The 22,238-nt window shown below is 47.1% G+C and overlaps 3 long non-coding RNA genes and 1 pseudogene across 3 annotated transcripts in view; 2 read left to right on the top strand and 2 right to left on the bottom strand.

Moving 5' to 3' along the window:
• Positions 1-22,238, top strand: part of LOC139232625 (uncharacterized) — a 973,018-nt gene that overhangs the window by 163,708 nt on the left and 787,072 nt on the right. The window lies entirely within an intron of this gene.
• Positions 1-22,238, bottom strand: part of LOC139233051 (zinc finger protein 271-like) — a 55,457-nt pseudogene that overhangs the window by 29,329 nt on the left and 3,890 nt on the right.
• Positions 6,584-17,262, bottom strand: LOC139232603 (uncharacterized). The gene is made up of 3 exons (XR_011588049.1): positions 17,151-17,262; positions 14,211-14,399; positions 6,584-6,632 (listed from the first exon to the last, which is right to left on the bottom strand). It is a non-coding gene; the product is annotated as an uncharacterized lncRNA (long non-coding RNA).
• LOC139232604 (uncharacterized) lies at positions 16,994-20,008 on the top strand. Its single transcript, XR_011588050.1, has 2 exons — positions 16,994-17,075; positions 19,072-20,008. It is a non-coding gene; the product is annotated as an uncharacterized lncRNA (long non-coding RNA).

The following is a 22,238-nucleotide window of genomic DNA, read 5'->3' as shown; positions in this document are numbered from 1 at the left end:
TTCCTTTTATTCTATCCTTCCTAAATGTTGAATACCCCTGGATGTTGAGTTCCCAGCCCTGATCATCCTGGAGCCACGTCTCCGTAATCCCAATCACATCATATTTGTTGACATCTATTTGCACAGTTAATTCATCCACCTTATTGTGGATACTCCTTGCATTAAGACACAAAGCCTTCATGCTTGATTTTTTAACACCCTTTGTCCTTTTAGAATTTTGTTGTACAGTGGCCCTTTTTGTTCTTTGTCTTGCGTTTCTCTGCCCTCCACTTTTTCTCATCTCCTTTCTGTTTTTTGCTTTTGTCTCCTTTTTGTTTCCCTCTGTCTCCCTCCATTGGTTCCCAGTCCCCTGCCATATTAGTTTAACTCCTCCCCAACAGCACTAGCAAACACTCCCCCTAGGACATTGGTTCCGGTCCTGCCCAGGTGCAGACCGTCCAGTTTGTACTGGTCCCACCTCCCCCAGAACCGGTTCCAATGCCCCAGGAATTTGAATCCCTCCCTGCTGCACCACTGCTCAAGCCACGTATTCATCTGTGCTATCCTGCGATTCCTACTCTGACTAGCACGTGGTACTGGTAGCAATCCCGAGATTACTACTTTTGAGGTCCTACTTTTTAATTTAGCTCCTAGCTCCTTAAATTCGTTTCGTAGGACCTCATCTCTTTTTTTACCTATGTCGTTGGTACCAATGTGCACCACGACAACTGGCTGTTCTCCCTCCCTTTTTAGAATGTCCTGCAACCGCTCCGAGACATCCTTGACCTTTGCACCAGGGAGGCAACATACTATCCTGGAGTCTCGGTTGCGGCCGCAGAAACGCCTATCTATTCCGCTAACAATTGAATCCCCTATCACTATCGTTCTCCCACTCTTTTTTCTGCCCTCCTGTGCAACAGAGCCAGCCACGGTGTCATGAACTTGGCTGCTGCTGCCCTCCCCTGATGAGTCATCCCCCCCAACAGTACTCAAAGCAGTGTATCTGTTTTGCAGGGGGATGACCACAGGGGACCCTTGCACTACCTTCCTTGCACTGCTCTTCCTGCTGGTCTTCCATTCCCTATCTGGCTGTGGACCCTTCTCCTGTGGTATGACCAACTCGCTACACGTGCTACTCACGTCATTCTCAGCATCGTGGATGCTCCAGAGTGAATCCACCCTCAGCTCCAACTCCGCAACGCGGACCGTCAGGAGCTGGAGGTGGATACACTTCCCGCACACGTAGTCGTCAGGGACACTGGAGTCGTCCCTGAGTTCCCACATGGTACAGGAGGAGCATAACACGCGACCGAGCTCTTCTGCCATGACTTAACCTTTAGATAGGCAATAATAATGTTAAAGTTTACTCACTGTTAAAGAGAAGAAAGAAAAACTGCTCACCAATCACCAGCCAATCACTTACCCGTTTGGCTGTGACGTCACCTTTCTGTTTCTTTTTGCTTCTTTTTTGCCTTCTCCCTGTAGCTGCACAAGCCACGCCTCACCAACCCCGGACTCGCGCTGCTCCAACTGCCGCCGCCTCACTCTCCCGCTGGGCCTTTTATAGGCCTCACCAACCCCGGATTCGCGCTGCTCCAACTGCCGCCTCACTCTCCCGCTGGGCCTCAATGGATCTGTCCTCCTCTGCAACTTAGTGGTTTGCAGGTTTAACAGGCTTTGTAGCTTGCCTGCACACTCTCTGGAGGTTTCCCATTGTTCCACAGCCCTTGCAAACGTACTCTTTGAATCAGCTTGAATGGAAACGATGATCACCCCCACAGCACTAACAAGGTGTTAACGGCCTTGCATTCATCACCCTTGATGGTGGACTCAGTCATCTGTGGACGTGCAGCTGCAGGTACGTGTGACCTGCCCTGTACATTACGATTCGAAAACAACATCACTTTGTTCACAGTACTTGTGTGCAAGGGTGTAAGATTCTAGCTAATGCCTTGTCTTATTAATTAGCAGGTTCGAGACTCGAGTGCCAGCAACTTTAATACCTTAATAAGAAATATAAGATGAGCAGTTTCTCAGTCGACTGCCGTACCTTATACTGATCCACCAATCAGAGTAAACATGCAAGTCCCACGTGTCCACAGTAACTGACACCAGGTCAGCCCGCTGGATGGAACCTCAGGCGCCCTGAGCTTGATCTCCGGTGTCTCCAGTCCCGACTGCCCCCTTACATCAGTCTCCCCTCACTTTTATACCCTGCACTGATCCACCTCTGGCACCGGACTCTCCTTTGTCTTCTCTGCTGGGTTTGGGCAGGAAGCGAGGAAAAGACAGCTGGAACTTCTCTAATCTGTGATTTACAAGGTCACTTTCCCTGGTTCCCAGCAGTTACTTTTCTTCAGTAATTTTCTCATTATTCCTAAACTACCCTGCCTGCTGTTAATTCTTATAGTTTCACAATTACAGGTAAAACATCTCACATTATAATCTAATCTACTCTATTACTCTCACTGGTTTAAGTTTGGAAGAAGCACTGAGGGTAGCAAGGGCACAGAATGTACTCTGGGTGGGGAACTTCAATGTCCATCACCAAGAGTGGCTCGGTAGTACCACTACTGACTGAGCTGGCCGAGTCCTGAAGGACATATCTGCCAGACTGGGCCTGCAGCAGGTGGTGAGAGAACCAACACGAGGAAAAAACCTACTTGACCTCGTCCTCACCAATCTACCTGTCTCAGATACCAACAATGACGGACAGGTAAAGACCATCTGGTGTATCGAGTCTGTCCCACATGGAGATACATCTGTCTATGACAGCATTGGTAGCAGTGACCACCGCACACAGTCATTGTGGAGACAAAGTTACACCGAAGACACTCTCAAATGTGTTGTTTGGCACTATCACCGTGCTAAACGGGATAGATTCAGAACAGATCTAGCAGCTCAAAACTGGGCATCCAGAAGGTGCTGTGGGCCATCAGCAGCAGCAGAATTGTATTCCACCTCAATCTGGGCCGGCATATCCCTCACTCTAACATTACCATCAAGCCTGGTTCAATTAGGAGTGCAGAAGAGCATGCCAGGAGCAGCACCAGGTGTACCTTAAAATGAGGTACCAGCCTGGGGAAGCTGCAACACAGGACTACATGCATACTGAGCAGTGGAAGCAGCATGGTATAAACAGAGCTAAGCAATCCCACAATCAATGAATCAGATCAAACCTCTGCAGTCCCACCACATCCAGTCGTGAATGAACACAAGAACATACATAAGAACTAGGAGCAGGAGTAGGTCATTCGGCTGATTTTCTATCGCAACTCCACTTTCCTGCATTATCTCCATATCCCTTGATTCCCGTAATATCCTATGCTGGGTTCAGTTCTACATTCACTGGTTCCCCTCCCTCTCCTCCCTGAAGGTGCTGACTCTGGCTGGGTTCAGTTCCACACTCACTGGTTCCCCTCCCTGAAGGTGCTAACTCTGGCTGGGTTCAGTTCTACACTCACTGGTTCCTCGCCCTCCTCCAGGAGTTCCAAGTGAACATGGAGTCCGAACATCTCGTATAGGGAGTTGGGAATTCATTTGGATGTGTGACTATGTACACTACCGCTGCTAGCTCGGCCTGCTGTGCACTTAAAGTGTTGGAGTTTTATGGCTTTTTCTATCCCTGCCTCGGGTTTGTAAATCCCACAGCTTGTTTTTCTCTCTCCTACATATAGATTGGGCTAAACAAACTGGTAGCAATACGGTGGAGGAGGATTTCCTGGCGAATATAAAGGATGGTTTTCGAGACCAATATGTCGAGGAACCAACTAGAGAGCTGGCCAACCTAGACTGGGTATTGTGTAATGAGAATTAATTAGCAATCTTGCCGTGTGCGGCCCCTTGGGGAAGAGTGACCATAATATGGTAGAATTCTTCATTAGAATGGAGAGTGATACAGTTAATTCAGAGACTCGGGTCCTGAACTTGGGGAAAGGTCACTGCGATGGTATGAAATGTGAATTGGCTAGGATAGACTGGCGAATGATACTTAAAGGGTTGACGATGGATAGGCAATGGCAGACATTTAAAGATCACATGGATTAACTTAAAAATAAAATGGGGAAGGTGGCTCAACCTTGACTAACAAGGGAAATTAGGCATTGTGTTAAATCCAAGGAAGCGGCATATAAATTGGCCAGAAAAAGCAGCAAACCTGAGGACTGGGAGAAATTTAGAATTTAGCAGAGGAGAACAAAGGGTTTAATTAGGAGGGGGAAAAATAGAGTATGAGAGTAAGCTTGCAGGGAACATAAAAACTGACTAGAAAAGCGTCCATAGATATGTGAAGAGAAAAAGATTAGTGAAGACAAATGTAGGTCCCTTGCAGTCAGAATCAGGTGAATTTATAATGGGAACAAAGAAATGGCAGACCAATTGAACAAATACTTTGGTTCTGTTTTCACGAAGGAAGACAAAAATAACCTTCTGGAAATACTAGAGGACCGGCGGTCTAGCGAGAAGGAGGAACTGAAGGAAATCCTTACTGGTCAGGAAATGGTGTTAGGGAAATTGATGGGATTGAAGGCTGATAAATCCCCAGGGCCTGATAGTCTGCATTCCAGAGTACTTAAGGAAGTGGCCCGAGAAACAGTGCATTCATTGGTGGTCATTTTACAACCTTCTATAGACTCTGGATCAGTTCCTATGGATTGGAGGGTAGCTAATGGACCCGCACTTTATAAAAAAGGAGGAAGAGAAAACAGGGAATTATAGACCGGTTAGCCTGACATCGGTAGTGGGGAAAATGGTGGAATCAATTATTAAAGATGTAATAGCAGCATATTTGGAAAGCAGTGACAGGATCGGTCCAAGTCAGCATGGATTTATGAAAGGAAAATCATGCTTGACAAATCTTCTAGAATTTTTTGAGAATGTAACTAGTAGAGTGGACAAGGGAGAACCAGTGGATGTGGTGTATTTGGACTTTCAAAAGGCTTTTGACAAGGTCCCACACAAGAGATTAGTGTGCAAAATTAAAGCACATGATATTGGGGGTAATGTATTGACGTGGCTAGAGAACTGGTTGGCAGACAGGAAACAGAGAGTAGGAATAAATGGGTCCTTTTCAGAATGGCAGGCAGTGACTAGTGGGGTACCGCAAGGTTCAGTGCTGGGACCCCAGCTATTTACAATATACATGAATGAATTAGACGAAGGAATTGAATGTAATATCTCCAAGTTTGCAGATGACACTAAGCTGGGTGGCAGTGTGAGCTGTGAGGAGGATGCTAAGAGGCTACAGGGTGACTTGGACAGGTTAGGTGAGTGGGCAAATGCATGGCAGATGCAGTATAATGTAGATAAATGTGAGGTTATCCACTTTGGTGGCAAAAACAGTAAGGTAGAATATTATCTGAATGGTGACAGATTAGGAAAAGGGGAGGTGCAACGAGACCTGGGTGTCATGGTACATCAGTCATTGAAAGTTGGCACGCAGGTACAGCAGGCGGTGAAGGCGGCAAATAGCATGTTGGCCTTCATAGCGAGAGGATTTAAGTATCTGAGCAGGGAGGTCTTACTGCAGTTGTGCAGGGCCTTGGTGATGGCCACACAGTGAATATTGTGTACAGTTTTGGTCTCCTAATCTGAGGAAGGACATTCTTGCGATTGAGGGAGTGCAGCGAAGGTTCACAGACTGATTCCCAGAATGGCAGGACTGACATATGAAGAAAAACTGGATCGACTAGTCTTCTATTCACTATAATTTAGAAGAATGAGAGGGGATCTCATAGAAACATATAAAATTCTGACGGAATTAGATAGGTTAGATGCAGGAAGAATGGTCCCGATGTTGGGGAAGTCCAGAACCAGGGGTCACAGTCTAAGAATAAGGGGTAAGCCATCTAGGACTGAGATGAGGAAAAACATCTTCACTCAGAGAATTGTGAACCTGTGGAATTCTCTACCACAGAAAGTTGTTGAGGCCAGTTCGTTAGATATATTCAAAAGGGAGTTAGATGTGGCCTTTACGGCAAAAGGGATCAAGGGTTATGGAGAGAAAGCAGGAATGGGGTACTGCAGTTGCATGATCAGCGATGATGATATTGAATGGCGGTGTCGGCTCGAAGGGTCGAATGGCCTACTCCTTCACCTATTTTCTATGTTTCCCCTGAAGGTGCTGACTCTGGCTGGGTTCAGTTCTTCACTCACCAATTTCTCTCCAATATGTGACCCATGTGCCCAAACTCCGTGTGTGAACCTCGACAGTGAGTGTCGACAGGCTATTCCGCTGTCCTCACCTGAGGCCTCACACGTGCATTTTCCAGCAGGGTCACTGGACACTCCTCCCAATGGCTCAGTGGGTAAAGGTAACGCCCAGTGTGACTGATATATTGAAGGGGCGGGATGTGTAGGATCTGTCACCCCCACCCCCCGCCCCCCCAACAAACTATAAAATGGACTGTAGAATAGAATATAAAACCCACGGACATGGTGGAACTGGTTAATAAAAACCAAACCTCAGTACAAACACCCAGAGGGTGGGTTATACAGTAAGGGCTTCATTCAAACATTGCAGCGAAATGATGACTCATTGAGAGACTGGAAGGACATCATCAGAGACAATGATACAGGATACCTGCCATTGATCGAATCAACACAGCCAATAGCACCAGACACCGGCCATGCACACCTTCACTGGTCCCTGGCCCCTGTCAAAAAAACATGAGAAATAGGAGCAGGAATAGGCCATATGGCCCCTCGAGCCTGCTCCGCCATTTAATAAGTTCATGTCTGATCTGATCATGGACTCAGCTCCACTTCCCCGCCCGCTCCTCATATTCCCTATCGTTTAAGAAACTGTCTATTCCTGTCTTAAATTTATTCAATGTCCCAGCTTACACAGCTCTCTGAGGCAACGAATTCCACAGATTTACAACCCTCTGAGAGAAGAAATTTTTCCTCATCTCAGTTTTAAATGGGCGGCCCCTTATTCTAAGATTATGCCCTCTAGTTCTAGTCTCCCCTATCAGTGGAAACATCCTCTCTGCATTCATCTTGTCAAGCCCCCTCATAATCTCACACGTTTCAATAAGATCACCTCTCATTTTGCTGAATTCCAATGAGTAGAGGCTCAACCTACTCAACCCTCTCATCTCCAGAATCAACCCAGTAAGCCTTCTCTGAACTGCCTCCAAAGCAAGTATATCCATTCATAAATCAGGAAACCAAACCTGCACGCAGTATTCCAGGTGTGGCCTCATCAATACCCTGTTTAACTGTAGCAAGACTTCTCTGCTTTTATACTCCATCCTCTTTACTATAAAGGCCAAGATACCATTAGTCTTCCTGAGCACTTGCTGTACCTGCATACTATCCCTTTGTGTTTCATGCACAAGTACCCCCAGGTCCCACTGTACTGCAGCACTTTGTAATCTTTCTCCATTTAAATAATAACTTGCTCTTTGATTTTTTTGCATGACCTCACACTTTCCAACATTATACTCCAGGAAGAGGGACATTCACACATTCCTCAACTGTGGAGCCAGATCTGTTCCCAAGGATAGTTTGCATTGTACTACACAGCAGGAGAGCTGATCATGTCCCTGTCTGGGCCAGGGGGTGGAATACACTGATGATCCAGAGGTAATTAACCATCGGAAGAGTCGACAGGGGAACAGCAGGAAATATGTTTGATGCTGTGATTATGAAGCCCCATAAAAAGAGGACCACTTCAGAGCGAGGGCAGTGCAGTGAAGGAGGATGCAGGGTGGTCACCTGGTCCCAGCCTACAATCGACACCGGAACAACCAGCTGTGTGGGTGATTATAAGTTTCAGTCAGACTGTAGGGGAATTCGTCCGAGTAGTTTTGTAATCGCAGTCTGATCGCGGAAGGGTTTTAAACTGTGATATTTCATGTTAGGTTTCAGGTAACCTCGTGTCGGGGTTTTGTATTGTGGGTTCTGTGTTATTCCGGTTAAATCTCAGGGAGGTTGTGTACTGGGGAATAACGCAAGTTCAATAAACGTACAAGTTTAAGGTTGAGCCAAAACCCTGTGCCGAGAGTATTTTGTTCTTATAAATCCTGAAGTCAAGAACTGTTGGTGAGGGGTTACGGAATCTCTTGCACCCAGTGTGACTGAGACATAGTTCCGCCATTCAATTAGATCGTGGCTGATCTGTATCTTAACTCCGTCTACCTGCCTTGGTTCCATCGCCCTTAATACCCTTGCCTAAGAAGAATTTATCAATCACAGTTTTGGAATTTTCAATTGGCCCCCAGCCTCAGTTTTATGGTGAACAGAGTTCTGGATTTCCACAACACTTTAAGAACATAAGAAATAGGAGCAGGAGTGGGTCATACGGCCCCTCGAGCCTGCTGCACCATTCAATAAGATCCAGGGTGATCTTGTACTTCAGCTCCACTTTCCCGCACTATCCCTGTATCCCATGATTCCTTTAGTGTACAAACAGCGTTCTATCTCAGCCCTGAATATACTCAATGTCTCAACATCCACAGTCCTCTGGGGTAGAGAATTCTAAAGATTGATGACCCTCTGAGTGCAGAAATTTCTCATCAGCTCAGTCCTAACTGGCCGACCCCATATCCTGAGACTATAACCCGTAGTTCTAGACTCTCGAGCCAAGAGAAACAGATTCTCACCATTTGTGAGGAAGTGCTTCCTGACATAAGAACATAAGAAATAGGAACAGGAGTAGGCCATACGGCCCCTCGAGCCTGCTCCGCCATTCAATAAAATCGTGGCTGATCTGATCACGGACTCAGCTCCACTTCCCTGCCCGCTCCCCATAACCCCTTATTGTTTAAGAAACTGTCTGTTTCTGTCTTAAATTTATTTAATGTCCCAGCTTCCACAGCTCTCTGAGGCAGCGAATTCCACAGATTTACAACCCTCAGAGAAGAAATTTCTCCTCATCTCAGTTCTAAATGGGTGGCCTCTTATTCTAAGATCATGCCCTCTAGTTCTAGTCTCCTCCCTCAGTGGAAACATTCTCTCTGCATCCACCTTGTCAAGCCCTCATAATCTTATACGTTTCGATAAGATCACCGCTCATTCTTCTGAATTCCAATGAGTAGAAGCCCAATCTACTCAACATTTCTTGATAAGTCAACCCCGTCATCCCCGGAATCAACCGAGTGAACCTTCTCTGAACTGCCTCCAAAGCAAGTATATCCTTTCTCAAATATGGAAAACAAAACTGCACACAATATTCCAGGTGTGGCCTCACCAATAACCTGTACAGTTGTAACAAGACTTCCCTGCTTTTATACTCCATCCCCTTTGCAATAAAGGGCAAGATTCCATTGGCCTTCCTGATCACTTGCTGTACCTGCATACTATCTTTGAGTTTCATGCACAAGTCCCGCTGTACTGCAGCATCGTGCAATTTTTCTCCATTTAAATAATAACTTGCTCTTTGATTTTTTTCTGCCAAAGTGCATGACCTCACACTTTCCAACATTATACTCCATCTGCCAAATTTTTGCCCAATCACTTAGCCTGTCGATGTCCTTTTGCAGCTTTTCTATGTCCTCCTCACACATTACTTTTCCTCCCATCTTTGTATCGTCAGCAAACTTGGCTACGTTACTCAGACCCTTCATCCAAGTCATTAATATAGATTGTAAATAGTTGGGGTCCCAGCACTGATCCCTGCGGCACGCCACTCGTTACTGATTGTCAACCAGAGATTGAACCATTTATCCCGACTCTGTTTTCTGTTTGTTAGCCGATCTTCTATCCATGCTAATATATTACCCCCAACCCCGTGAACTTTTATCTTGTGCAGTAACCTTTTGTGTGGCACCTTGTCAAATGCCTTCTAGAAGTCCAAATACACCACATCCACTGGTTCCCCTTTGTTTGTTACCACCCTGTTTGTTACATCCTCAAAGAATTCCAGCAAATTTGTCAAACATGACTTCCCCTTCATAAATCCATGCTGACTCTGCCTGACCAAAGTTTACTTTTCCAAATGTCCTGTTACTGCTTCGTTAATAATGGATTTTCCCGACCACAGATGTTAGGCGAACTAGTCTATAGTTTCCTACTTTTTGTCTGCCTCCTTGTTTGAATAGGGGCGTTACATTTGCAGTTTTCCAATCTGCTGGGACATCCCCAGAATCCAGGGAATTTTGGTAAATTACAACCATCCCGGAAAATTATTCGAAAAAAATCCTGAAGGACAGGATAAATTTTCAATTGGAAAGATATGGATTAATCAAGGACATTCAGCATGGATTTGTGAAGGGAAGGTCATGTCTGACTAACTTGATTGAATTTTGAGAGAAGGTAACAAGGAGGACTGATGAGGGCAGTGCATATGATGTAGTATATATGGATTTTAGCAAAGCTTTTGATAAAGTCCCACATGGCAGACTGGGCACGAAAGTAAAAGCTCATGGGATCCAGGGCAAAGTGACAAGTTGGATCCAAAATTGGCTCAGGCTGGAAGCAAAGGGTAATGGTTGATGGGTGTTTTTATGACTGGAAGGCTGTATCCAGTGGGGTTCCGCAGGGCTCAGTGCTGGGTCCCTTGTTTTTTTTTGTTATATATCAATGACTTGGACTTGAATGTTGGGGATATGATTCAGAAGTTTACAGGCGACACTAAAATAGGCTGTGTGATTGAGAATTAAGAAGAAAGCTGCGGACTGCAGGAAGATATCAATGTACTGGTCAGGTGGGCAGAACAGTGGCAAAAGGAATTCAATCCAGATAAGTGTGAGGTAATGCATTTGGGGAGGGAAGGAACAAGGCAAGGGAATACACATTAAATGGTACGACACTGGTGTCGCAGTTGTGTGAGGCGGACTGGTTGGGCTGGGTGCTCTTTGCCTTTCCGTCATTGTTCATAGGTTTATATGTAACCTTCAGGGCTGCTGACCAAGGGCCGTGCGGCTCTTTGTCGGCCAGCGCGGACACGATAGGCCGAAATGGCCTCCTTCTGCGCTGTAAATTTCGATGTTTCTATGTGTAGAGGAACAGAGGGACCTTGGGGTGCAGGTCCACAGATCCCTGAAGGTGGCAGGCCAGTTAGATAAGGTGGTTAAGAAAGCATATGGAATACTTGCCTTTTAGTCGAGGCATAAAATACAAGAGCTAGGAAGTTATGTATGAAATGTATAAAACACTGGCTAGGCCGCAGCTGGAATACTGTGTGCAGTTCTGGTCACCACATTACAGGAAAGATGTGATTGTACTGGAAAGGGTACAGAGGAGATTTACAAGAATGTTGCCTGGACTGGAGAATTTTGGCTATGAGGAAAGATTGGAGATGCTGGGTCTGTTTTCTTTGGAACAGAGGAGGCTGAGGGGAGACCTGATTGAAGTGTATAAAGTTATGAGGGGCCTGGAAAGAGTGGATAGGAACGACCTGTTTCCCTTGGCAGAGGGGTCAACAACCAGGGGACATAGATTTAAAGTAATTGGTTTCGAGAAGATACAAAAGGAAATATCTTCACCCAGAGGATGGTGGGGGTCTGGAACTCACTGCCTGAAAGGGTGGTAGAGGCAGAAACCCTCCAAAAAATTCTTGGATGTGCACTTAAAGTGTCATTACCTAGGGCTACAGACCAAGAAAGTGGGATTAGGCTGGATAGCTCTTGGTTGGCCGGCACGGACACAGTGGGCCAAAATGGCCTCCTGCCACGCTGTAAATTTTGATGATTTTATGATTAATGACCGAGATGAAGGGACCGAATGTAATGTGTCCTAATTTACTGATGATACAAAACTAGGTGGGACAGTAAATTGTGAAAACACAAGAGTCTGCAAGATATATCGATAGACTATGTGAGTGGGCAGTAAGGTGGCAGATGGAGTATATTGTAAGGAAATGTGAGGTTATTCACTATGGTAGGAACAATATAAAAACAGAATATCTTTTAAATGGTGAGAAACTTTTAAATGTTGGTGTTCAGAGAGATTTGAGTCCTCGTGCAAGAAACACAGGAAGTGAGCGTGCAGGTACGCAAGCAATAAGGAAGGTAAATGGTATGTTGTCCTTTATTGCAAGAGGTTGGAGTATAAGAGTAAGGAAGTCTTGCTACAATTGTACAGGGACTTGGTGAGACCACACCTGGAGTACTGTGCACAGTTTTGGTCTCCTTATCTAAGGAAGGAAACACTTGCCTTGGAGATGGTGAACAAAGGTTCACAAGATTGATTCCTGGGATAAGAAGACTGTCTTATGATGAGAGATTGTGCAGGATAGACCTATACGTTCTCGAGTTGAGAAGAATGAGGTGTGATCTCATTGAAACATACACGATTCTGGAGAGGATTGACAGGTTAGATGCTGAGAGGTTGATTCACCGGCTGGAGTGTCTAGAACTAGGGGTCACTGTCTCAGGATAAGGCGCAGGCCATTTAGGACAGAGATGAGGAATTTCTTCACTCAGAGGGTTGTCAATCTTTGGACTTCTCTGCCCCAGAGGGCTGTGGATGCTCAGTCTATTCAAGGCTGAGATAGATAGATTTTTGGACTCTCGGTGAATCAAGGGATATGGAGATCAGGCAGGAAAGTGGAGTTAAGGTCGATGATCATCTGTGATCTTATTGAATGGTGGAGCAGGCTCGAGGGACCTTATGGTCTACTCCTGCTCCTATTTCTTATGTTGACATCCAGAGGGCTCTAGATTTATTAGTCCCACCCTTTTTCTTTAAGGTAACATAATTCCTCTGAACCCTCATTATCTCCTCCTTGAATGCCTCCCACTGCTCTGAGACTGATTTACCTTCAACATAAGAATTAGGAGCAGGAGTATGCCATTCAGCCCCTCGAGCCTACTCTGCCATTCAATGAGATCACGGCTGATCTTCTACCTCAACTCCACTTTCCTGCACTATTCCCATATCACTTGATTCCCTTTATATACAAAAATCTAGCGATCTCTACCTTGAATATACTCAACGACTGACCTTCCACAGCCCTCTGGAGTAGAGAATTCCAAAGATTCACCACCCTGTAAGTGAAGAGGTTTCTCCTCATCTCAGTCCTAAATGGCCAACCCCTTATTTTGAGACTGTGAACCCTGGTACAAGACTCCCCAGCCAGAGGAAACATCCTCCCTGCATCTACCCTGTCAAGCCCTGTAAGAATTTTGGACGTTTCAATGAGATCACCTCATTCTTCTAAACTCGAAAGAATATAGGCCTAGTCTACTCAATCTCTCCTCATACGACAATCACCCCATCTCAGAAATTCAGTCTGGTGAACCTTCCTTGCCATCCTCAATGGCAAGTACATCTTTCCTTAGGTAAGCAGCCAAAACTGTACACAGTACTCAGCTGCAGTCTCACCAGGGCCCTATATAATTTCAGTAAAACATCTTTACTCTTGTACTCAAATTCTCTTGTAATAAAGGTCAACATACCATTTGCTTTCTTAATTGCTTGCTGTATCTGCATATTAACTTTATAATTTGTGTACAAGGACACCAAGCTCCCTCTGAACACCAACATTTCCCAATCTCTCACCATTTCAAGTAGCTGTTTCCAGTCCACTTTGGCTAAATCACATCTCAGCTTAGTAAAATTGGCTTTTCCCCAATTGAGAACTTTTATTCTTGGTTTATCTTTGTCCTTTTCCATAACTACCCTAAATCTAACTGAATTATGATCACTAGCACCAGCATGCTGTCCCACTGATAGCCCTTCCACCTGCCCAGCTTCAGTCCCTAATACTATGTCCAGAACTTCCCCCTCGCTTGTTGGGCTTGATACGTACTGGCTAAAAAGTTCTCCTGGTTGCTGACCCCTCTGTGAAGGGAAATGGATCCTTCCTATCCACTCTATCTAGGCCGCTCATAATTTTATACACCTCATTAAGGTCTCCCCTCAGCCTCCTTTGTTCCAAAGAAAACAAACTATTAAGAGGGTTGGTGGGCAGGAGGAGGTTACAGAGATTGGAAGGGTTAGGCCCTGGAGAGATTTGAACAAAAGGATTGAGTATTTTAAAGGCTGATGCCACCAGCCATCGCGCCCAGCACAGAATGTGACTCACTACCAACAGGGGGATGTTACTTTAACTACTACGAATGAATAATGAGAGGAAATCAATCTCTGTACCTTAAACTAACAGCGACATGGAAAGAGGGAAATGAATGACCTTTAAACACCTGGTCCACTTGGCACAGAAGTGTCTGAAACTCATAATAGGAACTCCATGGAAATAAAATGCTGACAAATGTTAAACTGTTTTGTTGACAAAAGAAATCTCGATTTCACATTAAAAAAATTAATTGTTCAAAGCACAAACTCACCTGACTGGCCGACTCAGGATCCACCCCTCAAGCACCGCGATTGGTTGCAGAACACGCTGCTCCCCTGGTCCTCCGGCCTCTGAGCTCTCTTCCTATTGGTTCCCAGGGCAATCAATCACCACTCGCCAACATTACGCTGCCAGATGAAGTTGAGAGGCTCAGAGGAAGAAATAAAATGAGGCCATGAATCTGAGTTAAGAAATAAAATTAGAGAAGCATAATTAAATGAATGAGGAGGGGCAATATAAATTAAAGGGTACAATCCTAAAGCGGGTGCATGAACAGTGAGACCTGCGAGTATATGGGCACAAATCACTGAAGGTGGCACGACAGGTTGAGAAAGCAGTTTAAAAAACTTACAGGATCCTGGGCATCACAGAGTACAAAAAGCAAGGAGGTTATGATGAACCTTTATAAAACACTGGTTCAGCCTCAACTGGAGCATTGTGTCCAACACTGCACATTAGAATGTGATGCCTTAGAGAGGGTGCAGAAAAGATTTACAAGAATGATTCACGAGATGAGGGACTTCAGTTACGTGGGTAGACTGGAGAAGCTGGGGTTGTTCTCCTTGGAGCAGAGAAGATTGAGAGGAGATTTGATAGAGGTTCAAAATCATGAGGGGTCTGGACAGAGTAGATAGAGAGATACTGTTCCCATTGGTGGAAGGGTCGAGAACCAGAGGAGACGGATTTAAGGTGATTGGCAAAAGAACCAAAGGCGACGTGAGAAAAATCTATTTTACACAGTGAGTGGTTAGGATCTGGAATGCACGGCCTGAAAGGGAGGTGGAGGCAGACTCAATCACAGCTTTCAAAGGGGAGTTGGATAAGTATCTGAAAGAAAATATTTGCAGGGCTGGGGGAAAGGGCGGGGCAGTGGGACTCGCTGGGAGCCGGCAAGGGCTCGACGGGCCGAATGGCCTTCGGTGCTGTAACCATTCTCTGATTGTGTGAGCAGAACCACTCTGTTCCCTGACTCAATCTAAAGCCTTCCTGATTGTGAGCACCTGTTAAACCTGCCCTGCACCTTCACTGCTCCAAGGAGAACCACCCCAGATGCTGCAGCCATCATCTTATTGAATGGTGGCAGGCTCGAGGGGCCAAATGGCCGACTCATCTCCTATTTCTTATGTTCCCATGTATTCATGTCACTAGTCCCCATCCTGCAGCGGGACAATGGAACGCATTGCGACGTTGAGGAAGCCCCGCCCCTTGTCGCTCCCTGCTCCCCGCGGTGGGCGGACCCGTGCTACCCAAAGATGGTGGCCGAACGCCCGCAACCCCCGACAGTAACCAAGGCTAGTCCACGCCCGAAGGTGCCCTGCATCCGCCACCGACTCTGCGACATAATCTGGCTGCCCGCGCGTGTCCGTGAGTATGTGAGTCCGCAGGGAGGATGAGCGCGCTGCCCGGGCCACTCCTCCATCCTCCGCGGCAGCTGTGAAATGTCGTCCGTCCGCGGGTAACCTCCCACAATAGGCTGGCCCCGCGCCTGCGCACAACTCCGCCCCACCTCACCCGGGCCACCGAGCTCAAAGGCCACGAGCGGAGCCTGCCAACAAACCACCAACCCGTGCAACACTCAGCCCGCAGCCAATGGCAGGGCGGCATGTGGCACCAGCCCACCCAGCGCGCGCTGCTCCGCACCAATCAGCGACGGGGGAGGGGCTGCAGCACTAATCAATCAATCGGCGAACAATCCAGAACGCGCGGTGCTGAAGGGAAAGTGTCTCTGGCGACACAAACAGAAGATGCTGGAAGTGTCCGCGGCTCAGGCAGCATCTGTGGGCAGCAACAGAGTTAACGGCTCGTCACAACTGGAGAGTGTTGGGAAAGGACAGATGTGCGGCGGGGACAGGCTGGTGGAGGACCTTTATTTTACGGATGTTTAGTGTAAGGCCGATGCTTTCGTACGCCTTAGTCAATACGTTGACTATGACTTGGAATTCAGCCTCTGGATGTGCGCAGAAGCAGGCGTCGTCCGCGTTCTGTAGCTTGATGACAGAGGTTGGGGTGGTCTTGGATTTGGCCTGGAGACGGCGAAGGTTGAACAGGTTCCCACTGGTTCTGTAGTTTAGTTCCATTCCAGCAGGGAGTTTGTTGAGTGTGAGGTGGAGCATGGCAGCGAGGAAGATTGAGAAGAGGGTTGGGGCGATGACCCAGCCCGGTCTGGACGTGGATTGGGTGTGTAATGGATCTGTTGGTAAGGATCACCCACCACCCCTGAGCTCACTGACCTACATTGGCTCCCGGTTCAGCAACGCCTCGATTTCAGAATTCTCCTCCTGGTTTACAAATCCCTCCACGACCTCGCCCCTCCCTATCTCTGTGATCACCTTCAGTCTCACAACCCCCGGCCCTCCCCCTGAGATAGCCTCTAATTCCGGCCTTGACCATCCCGGATTATAATCGCTCCACCAGCGGTGACCGTGCCTTGAGCTGCCTGGGCCCCAAGCTCGGGAACTCCCTCCCTAAACCTCTCCCTCTCTTTCCTCCTTCAAGACGCTCCTTAAAAGCCGCCTCTTTGAGCGACCTGTCGCTCCCCTGCCTTCATTGATTGTTGTGTCTCGGGGCCCAATGTATTTGTCCTGGAACACTCTCACACCGCGCGCTGGGAAGCGCCTTCCGGCCTTTTGTGACGCTGTTTAAATACAAGTTGTTGTTGTTGTTGCGGCTCAGCCAATCAGCGGCACAGGTCCTGCCCCTCAGGCTCCCCGATTGGTTGGAGGACCCAAGGCGGCTCGCTCCCCATTGGTCGGAAGCTCCCGTCAAACAGGCCGTGGGCCCGGGTCACGTGTCCCTCGAGCGCGCTCCGCCAAACTGTGTGAAGTGGTGTCGGGGACCCGGATGTGCGGACTCTCAGGTTTGGATTTCCCTTTATTCTCCCCCTCCCCCCCCCCGCGCGATTCTCTACCCAATCGGAGCGGAGAAAACTCACTTTACGTCACCGATCGTGGCTCTTTAACGGACACAAACACCTTTCCCCGGAAGGCCCCGCGCCGACCCGACTCCGCGCCACAGGATCCAATCGCGCAGGCGCAGCTCCCAGTGTGGGGGGGGGGCTGTTCGTGACCGCTGGGCATGCGCTGCTGTTACCGATGGTGACCGAGAGGGGACGCTGTGCGGGGCGCGGTTCTCGATGTGCAGGCGCGGACTCTGGCCTGTCAATCACCCATCAGGCAGTGCGGCTGCTGGTGAGACCTGTGACATCATAGAATCCCAGACAGTGACATCACAGAAGGAGGCCATTCGGCCCATCGTGTCCCTGCCGGCTGGCACAGAGCTCTCCAGCCTAATCCCACTGTACAGCTCTTGGTCCTTAACCCTGTAAGTAACGGCACAAAAAAGAAAGACTTATATTTATATAGCGCCTTTCAGAACCACCTAACATCTCAAAGCTTTTCACAGAGAATGAAGTTCTGTTGGAGCGTAGTCACTGTTGTAATGTGGGAAACGTGGCAGCTAATTTGAGCACAGCAAGCTCCCACAGACAGCAACGTGATAATGACCAGATAAATGTTTTGTTATTTTGATTGAGGGATAAATATTGGCCAGGATGCCGGGGATAACTCTCCTGGTCTTCTTCAAAATAGGATCTTTTACGTCCACCAAAGAGAGAGTTGACAGGGCCTCGGTTTAAAACCTCATCCGAAAGACGGCTCCTCCGACAGTGCAGCACTCCCTCAGCACTGCACTGCAGTGTCAGCCTACAGTTTTTGTGCTCAAGTTCCTGGAGTAGGATTTGAACCCACAACCTTCTGACTCGGAGATTACAGTGCTACCCACTGAGACATAGCTGACCCCTCTGCTAAGGGACATAGGTCCTTGCTATCCACTCTATCCAGGCCCTCATAATTTTATACACCTCAATTAGGTCTCCCATCTAATCCTTCTACCAAGTACTTTAATTCTATACCCCACGAGTTATTAACCATTCTGCTAAGGCAAGTAGGTCCTTCCTATCCACTTTATCTCGGCCTCTCAAGTGCATATCCAGGTACTTTTAAATGCTATGACGGTTTCTGCCTCTACCACCCTTTCAGGCAGTGAGTTCCAGACTCCCACCATCCTCTGGATGAAAAAACTTCTCCTCAAATCCCATCTACATCTTTGACCAATTAATTGAAATCTATGCCCCCAAGTTATTGACCCCTCACTAAGGGAAATAGGTCCTTCCTGTCCACACTATCTAGGCCCCTCATAATTTTATACACCTCAATGAGGTCTCCCCTCTGCCCCAAAGAAAACAACCCTGGCCTATCCACTCTGTCCTCAGAGGTAAAATTCTCCAGTCCAGGCAACGTCCTCGTAAGTCTTTGTACCCTCTCTGCTGCAATCATATATTTCCTGTAATGTGGTGACCAGAACTGCACGCAGTACTCTAGCTGTGGCCTAACTAGAAGCCAGCCAGAGTCAGCACCTTTAGGGAAGGAGAGAGAGGGGAACCAGTGAGTGTGGAACTGAACCCAGCCAGAGTCAGCACCTTCAGGGGAGGAGAGGAAGGGGGAACCAATGAGTGTGGAACTGAACCCAGCCAGAGTCAGCACCTTCAGGGGAGGAGACGGAGGGGAACCAGTGAGTGTAGAACTGAACCCATCCAGAGTCAGCACCTTTAGGGGAGGGGAACCAGTGAGTGTAGAACTGAACCCAGCCAGAGTCAGCACCTTCAGCAAAGAAAAAATGTTGGAGATGATGTAATGGGTTTGGATTTCAGCACGGGAAGTAGGGATAGTGTGTGTGACAGGGATTTACAGCTGTGGGGAAACCAGAGAGGAATGTGTGTACCACAGAAACTAGAATTGACTGTTCTGAATTTCTATCCTGTCCTTAGTGATTATTTTTGTAAACTCCTTTTACAGGGGATTGGAAAGGGAGGATTTTCAGATGGGAAATGCAAACCAAATATCACCATGATCTGACAGTCATTCAATCCACCGCAAGATGAATATCACTGGCATTTGAATGTGAAAAGAGAAATATTTGTTTGTTCTGTCTGTGGAAATAGATTTCAAACATCAGTGTGACTGGAAAAGCACCGAGACACACACATCCGAGAGAGTGTTCTAGTGCACTGCCTGTGAAAAGAGCTTTAACCAGTTACGCAGCCTGAAAATATATCGCACCATTCACAGTGGGGAGAAACTGTAAAGGTGTTGTGTGTGTGGACGAAACTTCAACTGATCATCCAACCTGGAGAGACACAAGGACACCCCCACCACAGAGAAACCGTGGGAATGTGGGGACTGTGGAAAGGGATTCCGTTCCCCGTCCCTGCTGGAAACTCATCGACGCAGTCACACCGGGGAGAGGCCGTTCACCTGCTCCGTGTGTGGGAAGGGATTCCCTCAGTCATCCAGTCTGCTGAAACTTTATCCAACCTCATTGAACAGCAGCGAGTTCACACTGGGGAGAGGCAGTTCACCTGCTGTGTGTGTGGGAAGGGTTTCACGCAGTCATGCAATCTCACTGCACACCAAGTTGTTCACACCAATAGGAGACCATTCACATGTTCTGACTGTAAGAAGAGCTTTAAAAGCAGAAGTGATCTGAGGAAACACCAACGTATCCATACTGGGGAGAGGCCGTTCACCTGCTCTGTGTGGGAAGAGATTCACTGACCCATCCACCCTGCTGAAACACCAGCGAGTTCACAAGTGACTGCAGGGTTTGGATTCTGCTGTGAATCACATCAGGACTGAACCGTGTTCATTCTGACAGTTGGACTGTGTTTCCCCTGTAACTGGGCTGGAGTTTAATTTTCTGGATATCTGACAAATAAATCAGTTTTGGTTCAAACAGTATGTCGATTCCTTGATTTCTCCAATATATGAGACGACTAATTGTTGTCCTGTCACCGATTGTTCCTTTTTTGGAACTTTTCTCCTTCAGTTAACAAAGACCTGTCCTGATGCAGCACCTCACATGACCTCAGGATGTCCCAAAGTGCTTTACAGCCAATGAAGTACAACAACAGCGAAGTGCATTCACTGTTGCAATGTAGGAAATGCAACAGATGATTTGCACACAGCAAGCTGCCATGAACAGCAATGTGATACTGGCCAGATAATCTGATTTAGTGATATTGGTTGAGGGTTGATGGGACCTCGGTTCAGCGATTCATCCGGAAGTTGGCAACACTGACAGGGCAGCAATCCCTCAGTACTGCACTGGAATGTCAGCCTAGATTTTGTGCTCAAGTCTCTACAGGTGGACTTGAACCCACAACCTACTGACTCAGAGACAAAACTGCTACCACTGAGACACGACTGACACCCGATCATTACTCGTGATTATTTTAGTTCGGTTACTCTCATGGACAAACCCCAGCTCCCCAAACCTTCCAGAGTGCCTCTCCTAGCCTTGGTATCCATAGAAGGTATTGGTAACATGTCCATGTACCTGCCTGGGAGTGTTTGATGGGACAGTGTAGAGGGAGTTTTACTCTGTATCTAACCCCGTGCTGTACCTGCCCTGGGAGTGTTTGATGGGAGTGTAGAGGAAGCTTTACCCTGTATCTAACCCATGCTGTACCTGCCCTGGGAGTGTTTGATGGGACAGTGTAGAGTGAGATTTACTCTGTATCTAACCCGGGCTGTACCTGCCCTGGGAGTGTTTGATGGGACAGTGTAGAGGGAGCTTTACTCTGTATCTAACCCGGGCTGTACCTGACTGCAGAGTGTTTATGGCAGACACGAGGTGCTCAGAATACTCCATTCCGCGGCGCTGACATCCATCACCTCGGTGAGAACATAATTTAACACAAAGATAGAAACCCATCAGCTGTCCCTGGATACAGATCCGGAGGGATAGTGAGTGTCCCGAACATTGTTGTACAGAGTGTTCGATGGTTCATCCCTGGGTCTGGGCCTTTTAGTGATGATTTGAATTTGAAGCTGTCCCTGGATACAGATCCGGAGGGATAGTGAGTGTCCCGAACATTGTTGTACAGAGTGTTCGATGGTTCATCCCTGGGTCTGGGCCTTTTAGTGATGATTTGAATTTGATGCCCTCGAGTTACTGACTCACCGACTGGTGGAAATATTTTATCCTCATTTACCTGATCAAATTTTGAACAGCTCCCTCAGATCTCCAATTACCTTTTGTTCTAATGAAACGAGCCCCAGTTTCTCCCGATAACTAAAGCCGCTCTTCCCTGGTATCGTCTCAGTGAATCTCTCTGCACCCTCTCCATGGCCTCGACATCCTTCCTGGTGCAAGATCCCCAAAACCTGACACAATATTCGAACTGCAGCCTAACCAATGATTTGTACAGGTTTACATGACCTCTGCCCTTTTGTACTCCACACCCCTATTTATAAAACCTAGGATCCCGTGGGCTTTTTAACCACTTTATCAACTTGTCCTCCTACTTTTAAAGATTTGTGTAACTGAACCTTTTGTATTTTAGCCAGGTCAAAATCCATTAACTTTGACTTAAATTGCATTATGGGAAAGAGAAGTTTAGTCTGAGTTAGAAACTCAAACAATCGATTCACTGCAGACAGGTCGCCATGGCAACACTGATAAGACATTCCATTCACTGAACCCACTGTTGGAATCTGTAATCAGATCAGGGGAAAGAACAGGGTTTGTCTGTTAGTAACCACAATGTAAGCTCAAACCAGAGTGAGTAACACAATAGATTAGATTATAATGTGTGATGTATGTACCTATAATTGTGAAACTATAAGAAATAACGATTAACGGCAGGCGGGGGAGTTTAGGGATATTGAGAAAATTACTGAAGAAAAGTAACTGCTAGGAACCAGGGAAATTGTCCTTGTAAATCACAGATTAGAGAAGTTCCAGCTGTCTTTTCCTCGCTTCCTGCCCAAACCCAGTAGATCTTACATACTGTTGTGGATAGCAAGCTGGTTACAAAACAGGAAACAGAGAGTAGGGGTTAAGAGTAGCTACTCAGACTGGCAAAAGATGGGCGGTGGTGTCCCCCAGGGATCGGTGCTGGGACCACTGTTCTGGCAAAAGGTGGGCGGTGGTGTCCCACAGGGATTGGTGCTAGGACCAC

This window comes from Pristiophorus japonicus, chromosome 20 (genome assembly GCF_044704955.1).
Source record: "Pristiophorus japonicus isolate sPriJap1 chromosome 20, sPriJap1.hap1, whole genome shotgun sequence".
Classification (NCBI taxonomy): Eukaryota; Metazoa; Chordata; class Chondrichthyes; family Pristiophoridae; genus Pristiophorus; species Pristiophorus japonicus.
Note: the sequence above shows the minus strand (reverse complement) of the source record. Positions and strands in the feature narration are given on the sequence as shown.